This window comes from Microtus ochrogaster, chromosome 17 (genome assembly GCF_000317375.1).
Source record: "Microtus ochrogaster isolate Prairie Vole_2 chromosome 17, MicOch1.0, whole genome shotgun sequence".
NCBI lineage: Eukaryota > Metazoa > Chordata > Mammalia > Rodentia > Cricetidae > Microtus > Microtus ochrogaster.
This window is the reverse complement of record NC_022019.1, coordinates 7,253,552-7,264,054: the sequence shown is the minus strand read 5'-3', so window position 1 is coordinate 7,264,054 and position 10,503 is coordinate 7,253,552. Positions and strand designations below refer to the sequence as shown.

General features: G+C 45.6%; 1 pseudogene; it reads left to right on the top strand.

Moving 5' to 3' along the window:
- Window positions 1-8,290: 8,290 nt before the first annotated feature.
- Window positions 8,291-8,780, top strand: LOC101978917 (annotated as a pseudogene).
- Window positions 8,781-10,503: the final 1,723 nt, after the last annotated feature.

Sequence of the window (10,503 nt, the reverse complement as noted above, 5' to 3'; positions counted from 1 at the left end):
TACTCTGAGACCAAATTAGAAAATGTGGTATAAAATGATTGAAAGAGAAACAACAAAACCAACTAAAATAAAGTATCTGGAGCCATCATCACGTGGACGAGGCAATGGATGCTCATGGGATCTGGTGTGTCAGGGAATCCAAGTAGCAGTGATCTCCATTTTCTAAGGACTGCAGCCTCGAGTTTTCCATTGTGGGATCTTCCCTGAGGTTTGCTAAGAAGTGAAAGGGGAGGAGCCAGAGGAAGGACATAACATTATTAGGATGCCCACCTCTGAGGGCTCTTTCTTGCACTTTGGCTCTGCAGACCAGAGAAGTCTGACAGAAGATGAGGATGAGCAGGGCCAAGCGAGAGTCATTGCTGACATCCCTACCCAGATTCCAGTCCAACCTGCCTTCTCGGAAGCTGAGTAGTATGGTTTAAATGTGAACGTCTCCCATAGGCTCATGTTTGAACCTTAACTTCTGGTGTTTCAGATGATTGAGGATCTTTTCAGAGGTGGAGACTCACGGGTAGAAATGAATCAGTAGGGGTGTGTGGTAGAGTAGACTGTCATTTGTTTAACTATGTAAAGATGGGTTGCTGTTTTACCTTGCCTGCCTAAGGCACCTAATTGGATTGCTCTAATAAAAAGCTGAATGGCCAATAGGCTAGGCAGGAGAGGGATAGGCAGGGCTGTCAGGCAGAGAGAATAAATAGGAGGAGGAATCTAGGAGAGAGGGAGAAGGAGGGAGAGGGTAAGGATGTCTGGGGCCAGCCAGGCAGGCAGCTGTCCACCAGCCAGACATGGAATAGGACATACAGAATGAAAGAAAGGTAAAAAGCCCTAAGACAAAATGCAGATGAAGAGAAACAGGTTAAATTAAGCATAAGAGCTAGTGGGACAAGCATAAAATAAGGTTGAGCATTCATAACTAATATTAAGTTTCTGTGTCTTGATACAGTGGTGGGCTTTGTGCCTGACCCCACTTCCCATGCAAGGTTGTTTCTTGTTCTACTAAGAAGGGGACAGGCAAGGGACCCCAGTGGCACACCTGGTGCCTTTCTCTTCACACTGGACTGTGCCCTTTCAAAATGTGAGACAAATTAACCCCTCTCTTCCTGGATTGGTTAAGTGTTTGGTCTTGACAACAAGAAGACTAACACAGCCCTTGCACAGGATACAGTGGCTTGGGGTCCAGCATGGGGTAACGGATGTGTGGAAGCCGGAGGAAAATCGAACGAGGAGAGAAGCCACTTGTGAGACGTCAAGTAGGGCACCTCTGAAATGCTTTGTAATAGTTCCATATTTTCCGTGCAGAGCAGCAGTCAAGTTTCAAAATGCCCAGTTAGCTGTTTTTATCTCAGAAACATGTGACAGTCAGGAGGCTAAATCGGGAACCACACCCCATGGTTCTGAGCATACTCAAGGAACTATATTAAGGGCCGTGTAACAAGCGTAGGAACAAATTACAAACTGTTCAATCAGTCTTGGGCACTAAGCATCGGAGGCAAGGGCAGGCACTCAGACACTTGCTGTGGCTTTAAGCAGTGGTGAGAATCGGTACAATAGAGGATGCAGTGGTTTGGTGGCCATCTTTAGGACTGGAGGGCTAAACTCAAAAGTTCAAAATACTCCCCAAACAGGTTATGTGCAAAAGTATGGCATTCTGATCAAGGTTTTGCTTCTACAACGGAGAATAAATAACTTATCTGAAAGGCGGCACACGCATCCGCCTTGCTGTTCTGTGCCACGACATGTGTAGTGTGGTGCTTACTGTCAGATGGAGACCACAGCCTTTATGATTACCTGCTCAGGTGTGTTGGAGCTACATAGAAAGCTCTGAAGCCTGTAGGATAAGAATCACTTACACTGGTGCTAATCCACATCTGGACACAGAGTATCCATTTGCCCTTGGGACGCCGAGTGGTAAAGAGCTACGCCCGCAGCAGGGTTCAAGGATAGTGGTGTAACAAAATGTCATGTGTGCCCATTTGCTAAGCATCTCTTTTCTCCACCAGGGGCTTTGGCGTAGTGTTTAAAAAGCAGGTGTGTAATTGGGTCACCTAGATTTGAATCTGAGGTCTTCCATTTCTTCTAATTTTTGAGGCTAGGGATGAAATCACCTCCCTCCATATCTCATCTCGTTCTTCTCTCCTTATGGCTGTCAGACTTGTTTTCCCGATCAAGTAAACAGAGACGTGTGAAGCGTTGCGAATAGCACCTGATCTGTCATCATGACTCATCAGATGGCCGCTATCCTCACACACCTGACTTCCGAGTCCTTAACCTGACATGAGAAGGAGCATGATTGTCTCAGTTCTGTAGATAATAAACTAGCTAGTTCAGGGTACATTTGGCTTGATGCTGGTTTCCTGAGCTGGCTCTAGCTTTTCTCCTTTCTGAGGTATTACAGTATCAGAGGCATGCTGCCCACTTAGCCTTCTCCACAGGGAAAGTCCCATCTGGCATTCTACCTGGATCAACATGGATTTTTGGGTGCTACTCCCGATTGCCCTGGTAGTCAAGTGTAGACTGCAGGGGTCATTTGTAAGCTGCATTTCCTCTCAGAGTGGGCGCAGTATTGTTTGCCTTCATCCCATTCCAGAGAGGAGATGCAATGGTCCAGTGTTAGCCTCCTTTACTTTTCTTTCTTTCTCTGGAGACAGAGTCCACTCACTGTGTTGACCAGGGTGGCTGGCTTCAAATTCACCGAGATCCTCCTGGCCCCGACTCCCTAGAGTCAGAATTAAAGGCTTGCAATGCCATATCTGGTTTTTTTCTCTTAATTGTAAAAATAATTTAGAAAAGAGAAATGACTCAATTTGGTTCAATTTATACTGGAATGAGAGACAGTCCCTTCAACGCCTGACTTTCCAGTCTACACTGGTTTTGTCCCAGTAACCTGCCCTCCTCTCCCCTCTATGCACAATTCTGAGTCTCCCCAATTCCCTTTCCTATTTATTTCTTATTCCTCCTCTATGCAAAGAAGGTATGCGCAGGGAGATAGTGCAGGACTCCCGAGGACCCCCCTAACTGTTAAAGTTTATCACTGAACTCCCAAGGGATGATCACAGGCTGTCTATTAAGGGGCAACCTTTCCTTGATCGGTCTGCCAGGTAGTCAGGCCATGGAGCACAAAATGCCTCTGAGATTCTACTTTGCCCGTGCAATTAAACCCAGTGTCCAAAGGGCTGTAAAGACAGTGAAGACAGAAGAAGGAAGATCCTTAAATGAGTATTTGAGGGAGCCCACGTGAGGTGCAGCATCCAACCGAGTTGCTCTGGGGTCAAAGGAGAGAGACATAAACACTGTCATACACATAGCATATGCAGAAGTGGGGAGCAGAATATGATTGCCGGATGCTTAGGTAGAGGAATGCGGGGTGTTGTGGGAGGGTACAAAATTTCAGTTATACAGAAGAATGAGTTCAAGAGATCTCTTGGGAGGTGACTGAAAATGGCAGGCGAGGAAAAGGCGAGAGTTCTCATCACCAAACAACCAGGGCTGTGCCTGTGTTAATGAGCTTGACTTAACTGTTCTTCAGTGCATACATAGTTCAAAATCACATTTGAAAATGCAGATTTTTATTGGTCAATTAAAAAAAATGAAGGGGCAGGGAGAAGGGCAGCACAAGTGGGAGGACCTAAGTTCAAATCCCCAGAATCCATGAAAGAGCTGGACTTATATCTAGAGTGTGTGTGACCCTAGGTGTTCTGAGAGATGGGAGGCAGAGGTGGGAGACCCTCAGCAGCTCAAGGGACAGCTGCTATACACAACAGAAAGACAGCAGGGAAAACCTGTCTCAAACAAGGTAGAAGGCAAGATTCAACACCAGAGGTTGTTTTCTGACCAGCACACATGGGCTATGGCATGCCCACATCCACATTCACATGAACACACACACACACACACACACACACACACACACACACACACACACACACACACTCATGTATACACCATACCCATACAAACAAGTAAATAATACCCCTTAGACCATACTATTGAGTTTTTTTTTATTTCCTCTTTGCCTTTTCTTCTATTTGAGACGAGAGAGTAGGTTCTGCACCTTAGAACATGTGACATCTCACCCCACCACTTAAAGGTGACAAGTTCGCATATATTCACATATAAGCTGGCAGCTCTATGAGGGCTTGTGCTGGTTAGTTATTTTGTCAGCTAGATACGAGCTCAGATTATCTGCAAAGAGGAACCTTAACTAAGAAAATGCCTTTATCAGATTGTCTTGTTGGCAGGTCTTCAAAGTGTTTCCTTAATTAATGATTGATGTAGGCAGGCCAGGCATTCTTTGGGTCTCTGCTTCAGTTCCTGCCTTGAGGTTGTTGTCTTGGGCTCTTGCCCCAGCTTCCCTCATGATGGGCTGGGATGTAGAGTGTAAATAAACCCTCTCCTCCCAAGTTGCTTTTGGTCAGTGTTTTATCACAGCCGCAGGACAAGACTTGTTCACAAGAGTTCTGATGGCTTCTGGTGTTGGGGACTAAACTCAGGACCTTGTGTAGCCCCGGAAAGTGCTTTACTATTGAGTTACATCCCAGCATTTTTGCCTGCTTTAAATGAGTAACAAACCCCAAATACAGAGTCAAAAGGAAGACCTTGAACAGGGTTGCAGGTCCAGGCTCACTGGGCAGTAAAATTTTGCGTAATAGAAAACAACTTTAGGAGGCTGAAGATGTAGCTCAGTTAGAGTTCACTTACCGAGTATGTGCCAAGTATGACCTCTAGCATTGTATTATTAGCACATCGGAGCTGGAGGAAGGGGGAGCAGAAGTTCCAGCTCACCGTTAGCTAGGGTTTCAGTTGCTGTGAAGAGACACGATGACCATGGCAGCTTTTATAAAGGAAAACTTTCAGTTTAGGCTAGTTTTTAGTTTTAGAGATTTGGTCCATTTTTGTTATGGTGGAAAACATGGCAGCATGCAGGCAGGCATGGCACTGGAGAAGGAGCTGAGAGTTCTACACCTTGATCCACAGGCAACAGGAAGTGAATTGTCTACCACACTGGGCATAGCTTGAGCATGCCCATAGCGAGACCTCAAAGCCTGCCCCACAGTGACATACTTCCTCCAACAAAGCCAGACCTCCTAATAATGGCTTTCCCTATAGGACAAGCATTTAGACACATGAGTCTATGGGGATCACACCTATTCAAACCACCACAGTTACACAGAGAGTTTGAAGGCAGGCTAAAGACCTGTCTCAATAGACAAAACCAAACTCAACAATATCAAAAGAAAATGACTTATTGTCATTGGTAAAGCTACTTGTTCCCACGGAGCTAGCTCATTTGAGACTCTTAGCTGGTATACTGTCTTTCCCCTTCCCTTCTGTTTGAGATTTGGTGACTTTGTGTACATTTTGGAAATGACCCTTTTCAATTACTTCAGAGAGTGTCTAGAGAGTAAAAACGTGGAGGACCAAAAAGCAAGCACTGGAAGTGGAGAGGGAGGAGGTTGCAGGATGCCAGCATCAAGGGTCCCTGTTCCTAAGAAAGGGCCAGTTTAGATCACACAACTCCTTAACCATGTAAAGATGTAAGTTCACAATATAATCACAACAGTTTGAAAACTAAAACCCTCTAAATTCAAGAAGCTGAGGACAACAGTGCAGTCTTATTTTCTTTCAGGAAGTTGCTTGAGTGACTGTCCTGCAACTCCTCTGATTTGTCAGGAAGATGGGAATTATTTACACATGGCCTGAAGGAGAGGCGTTCTTATCCCAATCTGGCTGGCTGGGAGTGCCCAGCTTTGCATATGACCCGGGCAGGCAGGAAGACTTATCCAGGGGTCTTCATGTGCTTTCTGGAGCTGTGCTAGACCACCACTACCAAAACCAACATGGGATGGAAAGGGCGTATTTGGCTTTCTGATGTCCACCGTCAGGGAAGACAGGGCAGGAACTTACAGAAGGAACTGCAATAGAGGCTGTGAAGGAATGCTACTAACTGAAATTGCTTTCATATTTGCCCCAAGACTTGCCCAAACATGGTACCCATAGTGGACCATGCTCTTCCACATCCCTCTTCAGTTAGGATGTCCCCACAGACAATCTGAGGGTCAGTCTGATGGAAGCATTTTCTCAATGGAGTTCCCTCTTTTCAGATGACTCTAGCTTGTGTCAAGTGGACAGAAAACCCAGTCAACACAGCGAGTGAGCAAGAGCCTCTGTTTTCTGTCACTTGTCTCAGGGCATGGCAGACTTCGTCTAGGGACTTGCTGGACAGTTTGGGTGGGTTTCCTGTTTCTCTTCTTGCCTAATGGAAAGGCATTCTCTCTTCCACCCCTCCTCCTCCTTCTGCCCAAGATCTATCTGTGACATTTTAATTATCACTGTTCTTGCCAAGCACATCCTGGGAGCTACTGTGTGACTTACAGTCTCGGGTGGATAGCTTGATCTAGAAGTTGCCCTGATGCTTCCAACTGGCACAGTTGGGGTCGAGCTGATATGCCAGTCCCTGAACTTGCTCCATCCTGTCGGAGTGCCACTCCAATGGTGGTAGCACCATCCATCCCAAAACTCAAGAGAACAATATCAAGTCCTTCTCCCTCCATCCCTCCAGCTCCCTCCTAGTTACTGAATTGTACTAATTTGTTCCCAGATTATTTTTGAACTATTTTTTTTCTATTCCCCCTGCCACAACACACTGTTGAGCCCTCTTCTTATTAGTACTAGACTCTCAATCTCAAGCCACGGCCCCCTAGTCATCCTTCCCAGAGTCACCAGGACACACAGGGCTGCAAGGGGGCTGCTGTGTTTGTGACATGGCAGGCATACTGTACATCAGAGAATGTCGCCAGTGGGGTAACATCTCACGTTTTGTCACATGCCTATTTCTGCTCAGAAAATTGATCACAGCGAGCAAATAAAGAAAATCTACTCACCCTTCTGATCAACACATCTGAGTTGGGCATAAGACCTAGATTCAGATCGAGTCCGACTTTCTTGCCAAATGTGTTAGCAATCAGCGTTTGCAGGTTTGGATTTTTTCTTTTAATTGGGCATCTTTGGTTTAGCTTCAGCAGGCCTGTGTTGCATAATTGACTTTAGGAACTTTCAAATTTAAATTTTCTTTCTTTCTTTTTTTGTGGTACTGAGGTGGAACCCAGTGCCCTGCACATGTTAGGTGAGTGCCCAGTCTCCAGCTTATACCCAGCACTCTTTTCGCTTTCTGTTTTGAGACAGAATCTCACTAAATTGCCAAACTGGCTCCAGAATGAACTCACTGTGGAGCCCAAGCAGACCTTGAACAGGAGACTTTCCTGCTTTGACCTCCAGAGTACTTGGGGTTGTGCCACCAGATGGCCTGGCCTGTTTTTAAAAATGTTATGGTCCCCTTGGCTTGCAGAACAAATTCTAATATGGTCTCTCGGTGGCCACAGTGTGTGCATCTTCTTCAGTCACCCTTCCCCTCTTCCCTGCACCTGCCAAAACGCCTGTGGTTCCCAAGCTTTCTATTCGTTGATGCTTCTTCCATTTACCACTGAAACCAGGCCATAGCTGTCTTTCTCTGTCATTTTGTTTAGCATCATGATCCCCAGGACCATCCACATGGCCACATGTGGCAGGACTCCTTTTAGTTTTTTATTTTTATTTATTTATTTATTGTTTTTTGAGACAGGGTTTTTCTGTGTAACAGCCCTGGGTGTCCTGGAACTAGCTCTTGTAGACCAGGCTGGCCTCAAACTCACCAAGCCAGTTGACATGGCTTTGCCTGTCCATTCCTATCTCCCCCCATCTCTTGCTTGTGTCTCCTTGGGTTATACTTGGGCTGTTTACACACCCATCATTTATAGGCCGCTAGGATTCTCTGGCAGCTTTTCAACAGTCCCTACCCAGACATGCTGCACGCACTTAGTAATTTAATCACATTTCCCAGTCCCTTGCCATTTTTATCATTCGTCTCTGAACTCCCTTTAGCCTTTTCTGCATCTTTATGGTATTGAAGTGCCCAGAATTTAATGTAATTTTCCAGGGGTCATTTGTGAAAGGCTGTTGAAATGAGCCTCACCTCTGTGCTCTGCTGATGGAGCTCCAGAAAACAAAGCCCAGAACGGCATTAGCTGACCTGCTGCTGTATCAGCTTCACTACCCACATCTAGCTTTTTTCTCACCGATACCATGCCAACTCTTCCACACAGCCTGGGTGTTTTGCTCCATGGGGAGAAATGGGCATAATATTTTTTACAGTGGACTTTCCTGACTCTCTTCCTCTTCTTTTCTTTTTGGCTTTGAGTCAGCATTTAGCATCAAGAATAAGAAGGGTCCCCTTGCGCATCATCGCCTCTTCCTTCTTCCTCGGCGCTACCTGCGAGGTGGCTGCCATCTCCTTTGCGGCATCATGGCTGCCCTCCGGCCTCTGGTGAAGCCCAAGATCGTCAAAAAGAGGATCAAGAAGTTCATCTGGCACCAGTCAGACCTATATGTCAAGATTAAGCGAAACTGGCGGAAACCCAGAGGTATTGATAACAGGGTGCGGAGAAGATTCAAGGGCCAGATTCTGATGCCCAACATTGGTTATGGGAGCAACAAGAAAACCAAGCACATGCTGCCTAGCGGCTTCTGGAAGTTTCTGGTCAAGGAGCTGGAGGTGCTGCTGATGTGCAACAAGTCTTACTGTGCTGAGATTGCTCACAATGTTTCCTCCAAGAACTGAAAAGCCATCGTGGAAAGAGCAGCGCAGCTGGCCATCAGAGTCACCAATCCCAACGCCAGGCTGCGCAGCGAAGAGAATGAGTAGATGGCTTGCGTGCACGTTTTGTGTTTAAATAAAACCACAAAAACTGCAAAAAAAAAAAAAAGAATAAGAAGGGAGAAAAGTTAAGAACAGATACCAACAGAAGAAATCTATTCAGTGATCTGGCTTTCTCTTATAACAGATATCAGAGACAATCAATTTAAAGAGAAGAAAGGTTGTTTTGGCTCACAGTTTAAGATGTTTCAGTCCAAGATTGATTGGTCCCACTACCTTTGGGCTTATGGTGACATAGAACATCATGGTGGGAGTGCGTGGCAGTGAGCGTGGCCTAGTTCATGGGGGTGGGTTAGTAGAAAGAGGAGAAAGAGAGAGGAAGAGTACAAACGGGAATCCCAAGTGTCTCTTCCAAAGCCATGTCCCCAGTGGCCCAACTTCTTTCCTTTAGGTTCCTTTCTTCTAAGGTCCCACCACTGCCTAATAATGTGACAGCCTAGCAACCAAGCCTTCAATGCAACACGTGGCCTTTGGGAAGCCAAGAGCTAAGCTATAAGGAATAATATAATCAGTAATTGTCACTGTGTGTCAAGGGCTGACTACCCTGGGCTCTGTGCTGAGACATTCCTGTAAATTGTTCTATAGACTAAGGCGTGTTAGGCCAGAGGCATTAAGCAAGAAGCTAGAGGCAGTGTAGCAGGGTTTGAATCTAGGCTATCTTGGCTGTAAACGTATGCATCACGGAGGCTTGGGTGGCACACAGCACTGGGATGACGTTTGAGTTTAGTGTTAGCTCAGATTCTGGGCCTTGTTTCTACATCCTGAGATGATGCACTCCTCAGAGGATCACTTTAAATCTAAGAGTGAGGGTGAAGCGCCCCGATGTGGTAGATGATGCTCAGTGAGTGTCTGCATCCTTCCATCCCTGAATGCCACTACCTGCAGCTGAGTGTAAGAATTTATTAAGGTTAGAAGAAGAATGCAAAGCTCAGACAGACAGATTCCTACCGAACAGAGACAGGATCCAAATATGTTAAACCTGGAGACTTGAATGTTCCAGGATACTGCTGATGGGACTTAATGGGCTCTGGTCAGCTCCGGCAACAGAACCACTCTGTGACATCTTACTGTGTGTGTCCTCCTTTTAAAAATATCAGTGTTTATGGGAAATAGAAAAAGACAAGATCTCCTTAGTAAATTGGGAGCATGGGGACCTTGAGAGAGGGCTGAAGGAGGAAGGGGAGAGGCAGGGAGGGGTGGTGTGGGACAATTGTTTATATTTTGTCAATTATATTTTAAATAAAATGCTGATTGGTCAGTAGCCAGACGGGAAGTATAGGCAGGAAAACCAGACAGGAAGTAGAGGTGGGTCAAAGAGAACAGGAGAATTCTGGGAAGGAGGAAGCCCATTCCTCCCCAGTCCTGCCCAGACACTGAAGAAGGAAGATGTGACTGCCTTGCTGAAAAAGGTACTGAGCCATGTGGCTAACACAGATAAGAATAATGGGCTAATGTAAGTTTTAAGAGTTAATAAGAAGCCTGAGCTAATGGGCCAATAAGTTTATAACTAATGTAGACCTCTGTGTGATTTCTTTGGGACTTAACAATTGCAGGATCTGGGCAGGACAGAAAACTCAGGCAACAGAGGGGAGCAGAGAAAAATGTAGAGTTCAATGAAAATGAATAAAAAAATAAAATATCAATGTTTAGACAAAGTAAGTCAACTTTGTTACCTTGATTGATGGAGGAAGGTCATTGGTTAATTAAATAAAGAAGCTGCTTGCCCTGATAGGTTAAAACAGGAGGGAGGAGTA